Source organism: Egretta garzetta, unplaced genomic scaffold, assembly GCF_000687185.1.
Source record: "Egretta garzetta isolate BGI_Z169 unplaced genomic scaffold, ASM68718v1 scaffold89, whole genome shotgun sequence".
In the NCBI taxonomy this organism is placed as follows: domain Eukaryota; kingdom Metazoa; phylum Chordata; class Aves; order Pelecaniformes; family Ardeidae; genus Egretta; species Egretta garzetta.
The window spans coordinates 1,979,097-1,995,076 of record NW_009269997.1 but is presented as its reverse complement, the minus strand read 5'-3'; positions in this window follow the sequence as shown (position 1 = coordinate 1,995,076).

The following is a 15,980-nucleotide window of genomic DNA, read 5'->3' as shown; positions in this document are numbered from 1 at the left end:
CCCTTCCAACCCAAAACATTCTATGATTCTATGATTCTGTGATTCTATGATTCTATGATTCTATGATCTCTTTCTGTGAGTCTATTTTCCAGCCTCTCATCCCCCAATTTGTATGTAAAACCAGGATTACCCTGTCCCAGGTGGAGAATCCAGCAGTTCGTCTTGTTAAATTTCATACAGTTGGTGATTGCCCAGCTCTCTAATCTAACCAGATCTCTCTGTAAGGCTTCTTTACCCTCAAGGTAGTCTACCGCTGGCCACCAAAATGATGTAACCTCATTTACTATAACCCTTTGAGCCTGACCCATCAGCTTACACAACGTACTATGGACTTGTCTGGCTGTGTGCTGGACATTTTATCCACAAGGATACTGTGAGAGACAGTATCAAAAGCTTTGCTAAAATGCAAAACCGCCACATCTACTGGCTTCCCTTGGTTAACCACATGGGTGACCTTGTGATAAAAGGAAATTAAGTTGGTTAAGCAAGACTTTTTCCACATGAACTCATGCTGGTTATGACCAATGATTGCATTGTCTCTCAAGCATTTTTCAATTACCTCCATGATTTTACCAGGCACAGAAGTGAGATCAACAGGCCTGTAATTACCATGGTCTTCCTTCTTACTCTTCTTCAAAACTGGGACAATATTTGCCAGCTTCCAGTCAACTGGGACCACTCCAGGCTCCCAAGATCATTGAAAAATAATGGAGAGAGGTCCCACAATGACATCAGCCAGCTCTTTCAGTACCCTGGGATGAATTGCATTGGGCCCCATAGACTTACGCACATCTGGTTTGAGCAGCAAGTCTCAAACATGTTCAGGGTTGGTTGGGAGTTTATCAACCTTCCAGTCACAGTCTTCCAACACAGGGCTCCGGGGGTCCCAGGGCCTGTCATCAGTGTTGAAGACAGAGACAAAGAAGGCATTAAACTTCTCCACTTTGCCAACGTCCCTGTTAGTGAGGAGACCAACCTTGTTGACAACCACAACAGATCAATGTTATCTCTGATTCTCCTTTTGCTATAGGATATTGCTTCAGACGCCTCATTGGGTAAGTACTGCCCATCAATTCCACACAAAAACCATGGATGACATTGGAGAAGCCCAACACTTCCCTCATAATGAGTGCTACATGAGATCTCAGCATTCAGGACAACATAATTTACAGGAAAAAAAAAGCTAGAGCCCCAGCTCCATTGAGGTCAATGGCAAAACTCCAATTGATTTCCAAGGGTCAGCTTTTCATCCTTGGAGTTGAAGGTCATAAGGCCATAAAAGACAGAATTATAGAGAAGGATTAAGACAAGAAAATATTAAGGCATGACTACAGATTTCACAAAAGCAGAGTAAAGCTAAGGAAAAATCCTAGCAATCCTCAGCCATAAACAAAATTATAGAATCATAGAATCGTTTAGGTTGGAAAAGACCTTTACGATCATCAAGTCCAACCGTTAACCTAACACTGCCATTCCACAACTAAACCACGTCCCTAAGTACCTCATTTACCCATCTTTTTAAAACCTCCAGGGATGGGGACTCGACCACTTCCCTGGGCAGACTATTCCAGTACCTGACAACAATTTCATTGAAAAAATTTTCCCTAATGTCCAACCTAAACCTGCCCTGGTGCAACTTCAGGCCATTTCCCTTGTCCTATCATCTGTTACCAGGGAGAAGAGGCTGACCCCCACCTTGCTGCACCCTCCTATCAGGTACTTTTAGAGGGTGATAAGGTCTCCCCTCAGCCTCCTCTTCTCCAGGCTAAACAACCCCAGTTCCCCCAGTCACTCCTCATCAGACTTGTGCTCCAGACCTCTCACCAGCTTTGTGGCTCTCCTTTGGACATGTTCCAGAACCTCAATGTCCTTCATGTAGTGAGAGGCCCAAAACTGAACACAGGATTCGAGGTGCGGCCTCACCAGTGCCGAGTACAGGGACATGATCAATTCCCTACTCCTGCTGGCCACACTATTCCTGATATAAGCCAGGATGCCGTTGGCCTTCTTGGCCACCTGGGCACACTGCTGGCTCATATTCAGCCAGCTGCGAACCAGTACCCCCAGGTCTTTTTCCACCAGGCAGCTTTTCAGCCACTCTTCCCCAAGCCTGTAGCGTTGCATGGGGTTGTTGTGACAACATATAGATAAAGGAGGGAAAAGAAAGTTCATAGCTGGGCTGGTGGTAAGATTGCCAAGACCTCTGTTGGCAAGAGAACTGTTACAGGTGATTGCTAGAAATGAGCACCACTTCTACTAAGTATGTTTCAGAAGCACGTGTGAGTGATTTTGAGGAAAAAAAACTTATTCCACTCATACTCTAGCCCTGAAATAAGATATACATTGTCTGACTCTTTATTTTTCTCACTTTGATATTTTCCAGCAGTCTCCAGAATGTTTCACACTGCCATGTCAAATGATTTAGAACTAATTTAATCTCTGATCTACCATCTGCAAATATTCATTTTAGGATATATGTTATGCTTCAATTTGAAATATTCCCAAATATTCAGATAGACATCTTATTGATGTACAGGTCAACTGGATAAAATAAGAAATATATATTACATTTTTAAAAATAAATACATTTCAGACTGTTTTATCTGGAACAGTATCTAGAGAAAATATTTTAAAAGTTGTCCCAACAGAATCATTTTCTGCTAGAAAACACTGATTCAATCAAAGCAACATGTTCTACAAGAAATGCTTTATATTGATACAGAAAAATTATTTCACTTCATTTGTTTGCCTTTTTGATACAGTTTGTTCATTTGGTCTGTTATAGTATGCTACATTATACTTTCAGCAAAACTTTGCACTCAAAATTTATTTTTACTTTGCTGGTAATTCCTTTCAGGAAACAGTGTTGAAACTAAAAATCACGCACCTCTCAAAAACCCAGCCAGGCTTCTATTCACCCTTGTTGTTCACCAGTAATTCTGAAAATCCAAATGCTCCATCTTTATTGATGGAGAACCTATTACTTGAGCTAAAACATATGACTTCAATATTCCAACTTTCATAAAATACTCATTCTAACTTTTCAAGCAAATCATTAAATCTCTGATTTTCACACAGAAAGGTAATTTTACTAGATCAAATGGCACATCATTAGCTGGAGTAACATAGATCTCAAGTACACTGCAGCAAAGTTTCTGTCCCTCTACAGCCTGTTCTCACAGATAAGTCTGTCAGAAATCATTTGATCAACAAACCTAAAAGCATGAAATAGAAAGGCTAGACTACTACACCTGTTGATGATTGCAAGCAAGAGCAAACTTTTATTTCAGAGCACCCAGAACGGAATCTGAACTGAGTAGCACTACATGAGAATATGGATCTATTCACACATCTTTGGGACTGTTAATGAGATAGGTCATCTAATGCCTAGAAAAGAGACACAGGAATCAACCACCTGGCTTGGCTTAGCTCCTGCTCAGAGTGCCATGAACTTTTATTAAGCTGCTCCTTACTGTCAAAATGATTAAGAGAATCCTTGGGTCATTCAGAGCAACACCCAGGATGACATGGCATATCATCATCTCCTGGAAGGCCACATGGCCACTGCAGTCCCTAAAATTACTGTGAAAGTGAACAAAAATCCACAAAACTTTGGGAAGGCTAGTAAACATCTTGATATTTAGCAAACAAAACCAGACATAAACCACCGAGCTGAACAGTTTGCAGAAACTCCAGAGACCAAACGACACATTATTTGGACTTACAGATTGCCTAGGTTTGATCTAGAGCGTGCAATACTTGATAAAAACAGGGTGAGGAGGAGCTGAAAGTGCTACTTCTTATGGTGAAAGAACATTAATCATGTCCCCCCCCCAGCTGGCTTTCTTCCTGAAACAGTAGAGGGAAAAGGTCCCAGCTACTGTTGTCAGGATTGTAATTTAGTTCAAACCTTTGAAAGCTGTGTAACTTTCTGCATCACTTTCCAGTTTCTTCCAAAGAGAATTCAACAACCAGCTTGGAGTCCAGACATAAGTTGTCACTAGGATTCCTTCTAAGCAATCTAAGGATGGGCAAAGCATAAATAGCTCACCCACTGTAAAACAATAATGATGTGTTGGGTGACTCACACTTTAACTGTGGTGTCACACAGAAGAACAGTAGAAGGTCTACAAGCTGTTGCAACATCCTGATCACAACCCAAATCAAGTATCGCAAGTCAGGTCAGGCAGTGATGGAAGGAAATAAACCACCAATCTTTTGGATGTAATCTAATGTGGTTTTTATGGTATTAGGTCCTCAGATACTTAAAGTGATAAGTACTGTATAATCCCTAAAATAAGTAAATGAGTATCAAATCATTGTATTTGCAGAAGGAAAGGAAGACTTCAGATTTTAATCTTCAAGGAATATACACTATACATTTGGGTGCATATGGCCCCAAAAAATTAAACTTCAAGCCAGAAGTTACAGTTACACAGTCTGAAACTCTGGCAAACAGTTACAATGTTGAACAGTGTAATACTGACTTTCCTTTATTCAATTTCCTGAAGCCCATGTAAAACAGTATACTGCAGCTCTGCAGTGAATCTTCTTCAGGAACCTAGATTTTTCTCCCATTCATCACTAAAATTAGAGCAGAAATTATTAACAGAATGGTCTCCTGATGGTCTTCCCACCAGCTCTATCAAAAGCAACTGCATGTTCACTTTAAGAAGTCTGTGCAGGTTTTACAGACCAAAGTTACAAAAGTGTTCAATGAACTTAATGACCAAAATTTGACCTGCAAAAGTACAATGGAGTATGACTTCACTGAATAATGCCTTGCTCTCCCTTCAATTCCTTCCCATCAAATTTCTACCATGCAAAGGCTCCATCACCACCAGCATTAGGTAGATACTAAACCTCTGAAAGACAGTTACAAACCACCTAAATTCCCTATAAGGCACACAAATAAGCTAGCTTTCAGTCCCTATTTGACAGAAAGTCTCTTGGCTTTAGTAGCTTTTTTGAGTGATGTAGCCCTGACCACTGCAAGGGTAACTACTTCCAGAAGAAGAGAGAGGACTGTTTTTCTTGCAGCTAGCTATTTAAGTATGAACTGTGATTTTATCTTAAAATAATAATTAAAAAATGTTTACAATCTCTTTGTTGTTTTGGTGGCAAATAAAGTGCTCATTTATTATCCTAGTATTACGCAAATGTGACTGATAGTGCAGAATGATGTACCACAGCCATTGAAACAGATATTCAAACAAAAGCATGTGAAAACACCACCCTAAAATGTCAATTGCCTTCTAAACAAGTGTTCCACTTCCAGGACTTTTAAAATTTAAGCCATCCTTTGTTAAAAGGATCAAATCTAGATTTCAGAGTGAATTCTAAACCATAGTAATTGCTTTTAGAAACCCTACTTTAAGGTACCTACCAGATTTTCAAGTCTTCCAAATTCCTCATATTTTTGCATCAAAAAGGTTTTTGTAAGAGAGCTCTTGAAAATCCTCTAAAGCTACTCAAAAATGTCCCTTTACATTTTTTTCCCCTGTGTTTGAAAAATTCAGTTCTTGCTTTTTGGGGATTTACAAATGGAAGCTTTTTTATCCTACACCCCCCCTCCCCCCCTTTTTTTTTAAATCTGTCTTAAATGCATACTCCAAAGTCTGGAATTTTTTTAGTCAAAGATTTTCAGGTAGGAGGCAACCAAATCTTTTGTTTGTTTCCTCAAATGTCTATTAACATAATTTTAATTTTTTAGGCATTTCTATATTCACAAAACCAAGTATTAGATTATGATTTAAAACTTCAGAATTAATTTTAGCAGAATGCTTTTTCAGAATATTTTGCAGTATTTAGTATACATGCAATACTATTTTTTGAACTCTTTATCTGAGAGGGCACCTTCCTGAAAAAACATATTTTTTTTCTTGATTTTTGTGAAGTACAAATAGCACAATTCACACACCTCAGATAAAAAATGAAAATCCTCTGAAATGGCAAGCTGATGAAAAATTGTCACGATTTGGTACTCTCTACAGCATTATGAAATGACTGGTATGTACTGTGTCAGGATGATAAAGGTTTTTTTTTTAAAAAAAGAAATTCCTTAAATTGGAGAAAAAAAGAGAAAACAGAAATGTGTTACTTCATGAGTTATTCTGAACTTAATTTAAAACAGCTTGGGTATTCATTTTCATATTTTCAACAAGAGTTCCAGCCTTAACCATTCAAAAACAATAGTGGAGGGACTTCCTTATAGAACACATTTCAGCTCACCTTTTAGTCCCTGACACTTGAAGGTGCTCCTAAAGCATGTTTTAAGACCTTCTCCATTACAAAGTGGGCTGAAGTTTTACTTTCCTGTTCAGCTGAAAGCAGTCTCTTCCGCACTGCAAATGTTCACGCTCAAAGTAACTCTTTCACTTTTTTGATGTACAGCAGCATGTAAGAATTGGGCCCTGTTTCTCCCCATGCACACAGTTAGTGTATACACTGGTTTTTTTCATTTCCAATTATGTTCCCCTTTACAACTTAATGAAAAATTTCGTTATTTTGTTTCAGAACTTAGGCTTTTGTGAAGTTAATATTCACTGTCAAGGACACAAAGAATACTTTTAGCAGAACTGGCCAGAAGGTAAATAAACATTCCTGATAATTTTGTTTGCGTTGTTGGTCCACACTCCCCAAGTAAAACTTAGTATGTTGTGAAATAGGGTTTTTCCTTCTGCAGCTTAATGCACTGGAGAACATCTGATCAACTTAATTTGGATTTCCCAGATTTCTGGGGTCACAAGTGATATTTACCTTTTCAGAAGGAACTTAGGCAACTGCCAAAATAAGGAATCTCAGAAAAGGATCTGAGAATTTATTGCACAATTACTTATAACACCAAGATTTCCTTGATCAAAATCTCCTAAACAAAAGCATCTAATCCACAGAAAATTTGCACTCTGGAAAAACATCGGTGAGTTCATGAGGCAGAACTACTGCTGATTCTTTTTTTTAATTAAAATTGTTCAGACATTGTGATGACAAGGCAGCTGTATCAATTAGGAAAAGACCAATTGCAAGGTACTGTGTATATACAACTTTTCTGAAACAGAAGAGTAAGAAACACATGGGAGGTGTAAATAGCTATTTCTTTATTTAAGAATTCTCTCTAGAGTTGTGGATGTTTTATGGCAAAAAACCAAGGAAAGACAAAGTTATAATAATTTAAAAAATCTGTAAGTTCTGATAGCATTGCTTATCAGAGATCCAATTTATTCATGCCATTCTGTGTGATGATTTAATACCAACACAGATATTTGATTCTGTATGGATATGAAATGGCTCTGCTTCATGATTTCTGTACTCCTTAGCAGGCTTGGTACAGCTCAGTTCATCTCTATGATTTCTAACAGTTCTTTTAAACAGATTTCAAATTTTCCTGGGCATTCTTCTCTGGAAATCCCTCTTCTCTGGCAAGTGTCTTCTGCCAAATTAGAGCTCCTTTCAGAGGTTGGTGCCACATCACTAGACCTTCTCATTGCAGGGAAGTTGGACTGGATGACCTTTAAAAGTCCCTTCCACCCCAAACTATTCTATGATTCTGTGATCACGTATTTTATCCAGGATGGTACTGGTAGACAGAAAGCAAAACAGAGCACCATGGGTTTTGTTCAGCGACACACTCCAGACTACTGAAATCCTTGACTAGGATCCCAAGACTTTGTTCCCACTACAGTCATTGCTGCAAAAAATGTTCATTTAGTCGTGCCCAAATTCTCTTTAAATTAGTGTATCTGACTGCTGCAATTAATTTCTCCATGAAACACTTGATTCTTACTTGGCTTTTTTCTGGCTTGCACCTGAAAATTGGTCTGCACACAGTACTTTCACTGGTTAGTCTAAAGCTTGCTCAGAGACTTCAACATCCTTAACAACCTTCATAGCTACACAATATGGTCTAACCAACACCCAAGTAACAGTGTAAGGTATCATACTTTTATATACTCCTTATTACTTGCATGTTTTCTAACCATTCCTCCTACATCTTCTCAGCATGTAAATTATACCAGCTTAGATCCTCTTCCATGCAGGCTTGCTGAGTCAGATTCAGAACCAGATCATAGAATCATAGAATGTTTTGGGTTGGAAGGGACCCCTAGAGGTCATCTAGTCCAACCCTCCTGCAGTGAGCAGGGACACAGCTAACTAGATAAGGTTGCTTAGAGCCCCATCCAACCTTGCCTTGAATGTTTACAGGGATGGGGCCTCCACTACCTCTCTGGGCAACCTGATATGTAGGTACTGTTAGTGAGACCATAAAAGATCATGAGTTTCTAATGGTCCATTAGAGTTTACACATGTGGGATGTAGGTCAAGTTTAAATTAGATTATGATATTCCTATTATACTCCCATATACTATATTTTGTAGATCGTCTCATCATTTATCTTCATTTTTATTCCTGAAGAAAAGCCTTCTGTCAGCTCTTGTGGCACTCCTTCACAGTAGCACTTTGGAATAGCTCTTCTCTTCCCAGTCTTCCATCCCTTTTTGTTATTAATGTGCTTCCTATATTAAAGCTTATATATGAGGTCCCATATTTCACATAATTTCTTTGTAATAAATACAACTTTTTCTTACAGCTTTGAACCAGAATACCACTTTTTGTTTGTTTGTTTTTAATGAAATTTTGGCTCTGTTGCAGTGGAAGTTCCCTTAGAATAAATTATTGCAGCTACAAACAGCTTGAAAGCATATTCTACTTATAAGTGTTCACTTTCTCTGGTGAGACAAACCCCAGCATATTACATGACATATAATCTTTGCAGATGGAAAGCAAGAAGCTAATTAAGAAGTAAAACTCTGCTAGTTTTCTTTGCTAGCATTTAAAAGTGGAATATTAATCAAGTGTTAGCCACGTCATGGAGGAGCCAGACAAAATAGTCCTTGCTGAAAAAAGAAATATGCTCTTATGTTAGTGATATCTAATTTTTAAGATCTCATTATTCCTGCAACAAACTACTTTCTCTCATAAAGACATCAGAATGATTTTCTAAGGGGCTGTTATGAAATATTTTATTCTAGTGCCTATCCTGTCTCTTGTGTCTAACACAGGAAAGATGTCATCCTCTGTACATCTCTTACTGCTAGCATTTTTAAAGACATTGATGTTTCCTTGCAGTTCAGCTACCTTTTCTGGGAGACAACTGTAAAGATACAAGTTTTCTTGCAGGTCGCCATGACTGCTTGCAGTGCTGTTCCATCATTGTACTTACAGGAAAACATCTGTTGATGGTTGACGCCGGCTACCTGTTGGACTTACTTGCATTATTCACATAAGCTGTGTCAACATGTGTCTTTTGTGATTTGTTGTCTGTCTGTCCAGTAGCATCTCTTTAGTTGTCATCTGTCTTTGCCAATTGCTTTGAACCTGTGGTAGAAAGCTGCAGGATTTTGGTAATCATTTTTTGCTCACCATTCATTCCAGGGCTTCACAGCAGTTTGATGTCTTAAGCTAGAAGAAGCACTCGGGTAACAACCCTTGCATTTCTCCAGCATGCCTGGAGCTACAGAGATACCGTAGTGGACCACAGAAGCCTGTCTGAGAAACTATAAGTGACCCGCTGTCCATGCATAAGGGAAAGGAACGGTGACACTCTAGGAAAGGATGCATGGCCAGGTCCAGGAATCTGCCAAGCTGATTTTCAGGACGGCCAAATTTTGGGTCTTCATGCAAGTTAATAAGGGTATATAAAGATTTCCCTTAAAAAGCAGGAATAAGTTTGTGGGTTCTTCCATTTGAGGCCACTGCAGAGTTTTACTGGCAAAGGATTACTTTTCCCACAGGGCTTTGTGCTTATTTTTGATAAAAAAGGGAAATCCAGGAAGGACTCTGACATATAAAGTAAAACAAATGATATGAAAATCAAAGATAGCTTTATCCTCTTTAGAGAAAGCAGGAGCTCGGAGACATTAATTTCAATGACAAGTTATTTACAATGTAAATCGTAGTGAGACTGTTCCTTTTCCCCCTTTTCATTTTAAATCTCTTACTTTCAATATATTTTTAAAAGTCCTGGAAGTTTAACATACAGAAAGACAGAAGATGAGAAAAAGAAGACATATTATGCTAAGTATACTATGCAGATGTTAAAAGACATCTCCTTCCTTTAGGAACTTAGCATCCAATTTTCTGAGCTGACAAACCCAGACACTGAAGAAAGCAAAGATCACTATGCATTCTTGCTATTAGCAATATATAGCTAGTAAGGTAGTATTCCATGTAATTTTCTGCCCATTTTAGGTGAAATCTGCATATAGGTAATCCTCCTTACTATGGAATATAAAATTTGTAATCAAGCAAAACATTTATTTAGATATCTTCATTTAGTATGTTTAAAGGGAAACGCAGCTCTATTAATATGTAGGTCTACTTCAGGCTGCAAGTGCCTCTGGAATCTCCTCATAGAAGAGCAGGTCTGTGCTACATAAAATAAAATTTTCCAAGTACAAGAACAGAGTCTCTTCCACGAAAGCATAAAAAAGTTACTTCCTTCCAGTGAGACTAAACTCACTGATTTAAAGCTAAGCATGAGACTACACCAGGATTTTCAGAATTGTGGAGCCTATACCCCAAATAAGATAAGAAAATAGCAGTCAGGCTTAGGATTTTGCTATACTAAGAACTTTTGAACCAGCCTTTTCAACTCTCCCATAACATTTGCTCTTCCTCCCTCCAACGTGTGAGCCTTTCAGCCATTCAGAAAACATTAAATGCAATGAGCTTTCTGTAACACATACCATGCATGTCTTTTTCTGCTTAGTTTTAAGCCCTGAATAATTCCTAGCATCCTCCTCTGTTTGAAACTTTAAGCTTCTAAAAGAATGACTTTTGTTCAAGGGATTAAACACAAGTCTAAGAATTTTACTGACACATTCGTTACTGTGTCAAAAACTTCAGTTGAAGATTAAAGACGTTTGATGTGCTCAACACTCCAGATTTCAACACTCCAAATTTCAAATGTCCAGTGTACTGTTTTGATTAATTCATTATTCCCAAAGAATTGACCAAGAAAAAAAGTTTCAGGGTATAAAGTCTCATCAGCAGATTTCTTTTAGGGCAAGCATTCCAATCTCCTTTTATCTTCTACTATTTTTGTATGCGCTCACTGAACGCAAGTGAAAAGCATCATTTTAACAATTCAAAAAGCTAAATACACATATACTTCCTAATGGGATCAAAAAGCCTTAATCACCAGAAAGCTCTGATGCAATTTAATTTTCTTCTGCATTGTGCTGCTGTCTTGTTTTCTTTATATTTTCTGTCTATCACATCTTTGTGTCATATCTTCTGCTTGTTGCAAGAGCATCACTTTGTTTTAATATAGTTTGTAATTTGTAGTCATTTTACAGTAATCAATGCCTGTTTTGAAAAGCTTCCTCTTTACTGAGGCATATTTTCACCGTTTGATATATCCTTCTTTTATCTTTTACACCTATTCTATTTATCATTGTATTGTTTCCCCTGTTATCTGCAACATGTCATGTCTTATGCCTGTTTAGATGACAGCTTTGAATTTAGTAATAGATTTGTCTTCCTACCAAATGTGGTTGAACAGTCATAGCAAACAGGCAGCAAAACTTTGTGGCTTACTGAAAAAGCTTTAGGTCACTGTCAGTCCAATGAAGTTAAGGTCTGTATTGAAAAAAATAATAAAGCACAAGACAAATGCACAAAGTAGAACTCTTTTTTTTTTTTTTTTTTTTTTTAGTATTTAAGTTTCCTTGGTAGTGGTTTTAAATGCTAATGAAACTTCAAACTCAGGATGGCCTTCACTAGCAGAATAGCCACAGCTAGTGTATGTTTTCAAAAGCGATTAAGGCTTTTATTTTATTTTTTTCTTTCAATAGTGGTAGCTATAATTTTCTGTAACACATCTAGAAAAATGCTTTTTCTTTTACATGGAAATGTGAATATAAGCTTTTGTCCCTTCTCCCAGCGATTTGCAAGTTGTGAGGAAGGAAGTCTATGCCTAATGAAGGACAGCTCCCTTGAAAGCCTCTGCATTTCAATTTCAAGAATCCAAAAGATACAGGGAGCATTTTTAACAGCTGTGAGGGACAGAGACCCTCAGGCTGTTGCACAGCACAGGGACTGAATTAGTGAAATGAGCTATAACAGTTCCCTTCTCCTCACTCCAAACTGTTCTTGCTCCCTGCTGCAGCATGTGATCTCCTCCAGACTGCTGACACTACCATTTTACAACACCTGTGAAACAGATGGGTGAAATGATCCAGGTTAACTATAATAATTTTCTTTGCCCAGGTATAGGGCAAGGTATAGGGCAAAAGGTAGAGAAAATAAAGTAGAATGGGGAAAAAAATAGAGGGAAACAAGGCTTTCTTAAAAGCTGGTCTTGTTGCTCAAAGTCCCAAACTTGTGGAATGGCTGCCTTAGTCTCTCCAAAAAATCTTCTATGCCACATAGAGAATAAGTTAGCCAGCAGGCATTTCCACAATATTACTGTAATGGTTTGTTTTTAAATAAAATTATTCACATCAATGTAGCCAAACCCCCTTGTGTACAATGATCAGGAATCTCTGAGACTCATTAACTGTCTGGGAGAGGCTGAAGTTACTTGCAAATTTCTCAGGCCCCAAAACTAGCCACATAAGCATATTTTTAAGGCCTACAAGAGCACTAATGAACAAAAATTTTCAAAACATCCAGCAACACAAATGCATGTATCAGAATACAATTAAGTCTTAAATCCAGACTGGTCAAACAAAATTTTCTCTGTGATAATCCTCCAAAAACTTTGAGAGGACATCCAGGTACTAATAGCAATTTTAATCTAATGATATCTTTTTGCACAAAGATTATTTCTCTCTTTGTTCATCCATGTCTATAAGTTAACAGCAAGTTCAAGACAGCATATTCCAGTGGGACTGGGATAAATGCAAGTGGGACTTCTGAGTTGCTTAGCCTTTGAAATAGCGCTTAAAGTATGTAGAAGATGATTCATTTAAATACAGTTTACAGTCTACTTGACACATCTGCAAGTGAGTGAAAGTTCTATTTCAAGCTTTCTAGGTTTACATATATAATACAAGAGAAACACATAATGTGAAGAATGCAATACGTAGCAATCCTAGACTGTATAATGTATTTCATTCTCAGTAAAGGTCCTCTTAAAAGCACCTGGCAGTGCCTCAGAAGGATGGCCCAAAAAAACTGCTATGAGGACTAACTAATGACTGTTTGGGGAATCAGTTACAAGACAGACCTAAATCACCCAGCAATGGTGTTCAGTGTTGCATAATATTGATGCCTTGGCAGGCACTCTGGGGACATGAAGCTAAAAAGTGTAACAGGGCAAAGCAGGATGTCAAGTGTTACGGATTAAGCGCCACATGGGAGAAAGACACCCAAGTTACAGCTCTAGCAGCTTCTTGCACTTTAGATCCAAAAATGGCACTGAATTAAAGAGGAATAATTTCAGAGTAGAGACAGCAAAGGGAATGTCACCAGCCTGTGCTAGAGACAGTTATAGGAAGAAAGAAAAGAGTTTATGATCTTTCAGACATGACCTGATACTCAGAAGGATGCCCTCAGCCTCTACTCGACACAAAGAAGGAATAGGTATGTTCATTGATATCCATTAGCTATTAGACCAAGAGCAAGCACTAGCTCTAATCCAGACTTAAGCTCCAAGAAAAACATGTGTCTTTACTCAAAGAAAATATTTCACAGCATCTATAAAGTTGATCACAACTTCAGTGACTTTCTCTACACAGGAACAGGCTTAAGTATTATGGTTTGATTTCCAAAAAACACCTGCCTGTGCAGTTGTTGCTTTAGAACTAATTTGTACATCTTCAGCCACCTCCATTCCTATGTTAAGTGACAAATAGCTTATCTAAAAATGGGATCACAGGAAAATCTTTGGATTGCAAATGGTTACAAGAAATATCCTCCAGTAAGTGTGATGAATGGCCAAAGGACAAATCCAAGTCACATTAATTCAAGTAAATCACACACAACCAAAAAGAGAGTAACAAGCAAGCAAATCAATCCATCCAGGTCTCAGTTCCTGACCATCCCACTGCCACACTGAATCCTCAACCCACAGGCTGGCAACCCAGTAACCCTTGAGATGGGAATCCGGAAAGCTACCTACATCAATCAACTACTACATTAGAGGTAGTAAATTGCAGGAATACTAACCAGCAAAATGCTTACTAAACAGTTACTATATTAATAAATATTTCAAAAAAATATTTCCAGTATATGAGCAAGAAACTAAAATACATAAATGTTGATAACATTTGCACACAGAAAAATACATGGTTCCTTCTCTTTCTGTCTTTCACACCTTATTGCCAGGAATAGTGTGTAACCTTAACACAGGATGCGAGGCCTACCTGGGATGAACCTGTGAGCATGCACAGGACACCTATCCAAACAGACACATTCCACTGCATAACACACACTCCCATCACTGTATCTTTAAACAGGAGCTGCTTACTTTAAGCTACACTGAAAATCTAACTATTTTGTTGGATATTTCAGTGTGAACTTAGTTTATTTTTTAAAAAACTCATCACCATGTTAATGACAGGAGCTGGAGAGGACACAAACAAAGAAACATCAGAAGAAAAAGACTGGGCTTTGGACATATATATGTAGAAATCAAGTTGTATTTCTTTTCTTTAGACAGAGAGAAAATGCCTCGTGATATTTTTTTGCCCTTTTCACAGACTGCTATCAAACACATGTCACCTGTTACTGCCAAAGGTAAATCTGAGGCTGGCTTTTGGGACCCACCTAAAATGTATTCTAGGCGCACTCTTGAATAGAGATGGTGCTTTTTGGTAGGAACATTCAGTAGGGAAAAAAAGGGAGATCCAACAGTCTGGAGAATAAAGATGGTTACAGAAAGTCATAATTGAAGAAAAATTGGATACTTAAATTGACTGACCAGATTTTAAATTAAGCAAAAAGGTGGACTTAACATAAATTGTTTCATTTTTGCAACAGATAGTTGCTTTTCACAGAATCACAGAATCGCAAGGGTTGGAAGGCACCTCGGGAGATCATCTAGTCCAACCCCCCTGCTAAAGCAGGTTCTCCTAGAGCAATCTACACAGGACTTCATCCAGGCGGGCTTTGAATATCTCCAAAGAAGGAGACTCCACAGTCTCCCTGGGCAGCCTGTTCCAGTGCTCTGTCACCCTTAGAGTAAAGAAGTTTTTCCTCATATTCAACTGAAACCTCTTATGTTTCAGTTTGCATCCATTGCCCCTAGTCCTGTCGCTGGACACCACTGCAAACAGACTGCTTCCATCCTCGTGACTTCCGCCCTTAAGATATTTGTATGTGTTGATAAGGTCCCCTCTCAGTCTTCTCTTCTTCAGGCTGAACAAGCCCAACTCTCTCAGCCTTTCCTCGTAGGGGAGATGCTCCAGTCCCTTTATCATCCTAGTTGCCCTCCTCTGGACTCTCTCTAGGAGTTCCTCATCTTTCTTGAACTGGGGAGCCCAGAACTGGACACAGTACTCCAGGTGGGGTCTCACGAGGGCAGAGTAGAGGGGGAGGAGAACCTCCCTCGACCTGCTGGCCACACTCCTCTTAATGCACCCCAGGATACCATTGGCCTTCTTGGCAACAAGGGCACATTGCTGGCTCATGGTCAGCAGCCTTCCAGTGTATCAGCCACTCCTCCCAGTTTTGTGTCGTCAGCAAACTTGCTGATGGTGCACTCTGTCCCCTCGTCCACGTCATTGATGAACAAGTTGAACAAGACTGGGCCGAGTACCGAGCCCTGGGGAACTCCACTAGCTACCGGCATCCAACTGGACTCTGCCCCGCCGATCAGAACCCTCTGAGCCCTGTTGTTCAGCCAGTTCCCAATCCACCTCACTGTCCACTCATCCAACCCATACTTCTTGAGCTTCCCTATGAGGGTGTTATGGGAAACAGTGTCAAAAGCCTTGCTGAAGTCAAGGTAGACAACATCCACCGCTCTCCCCTCA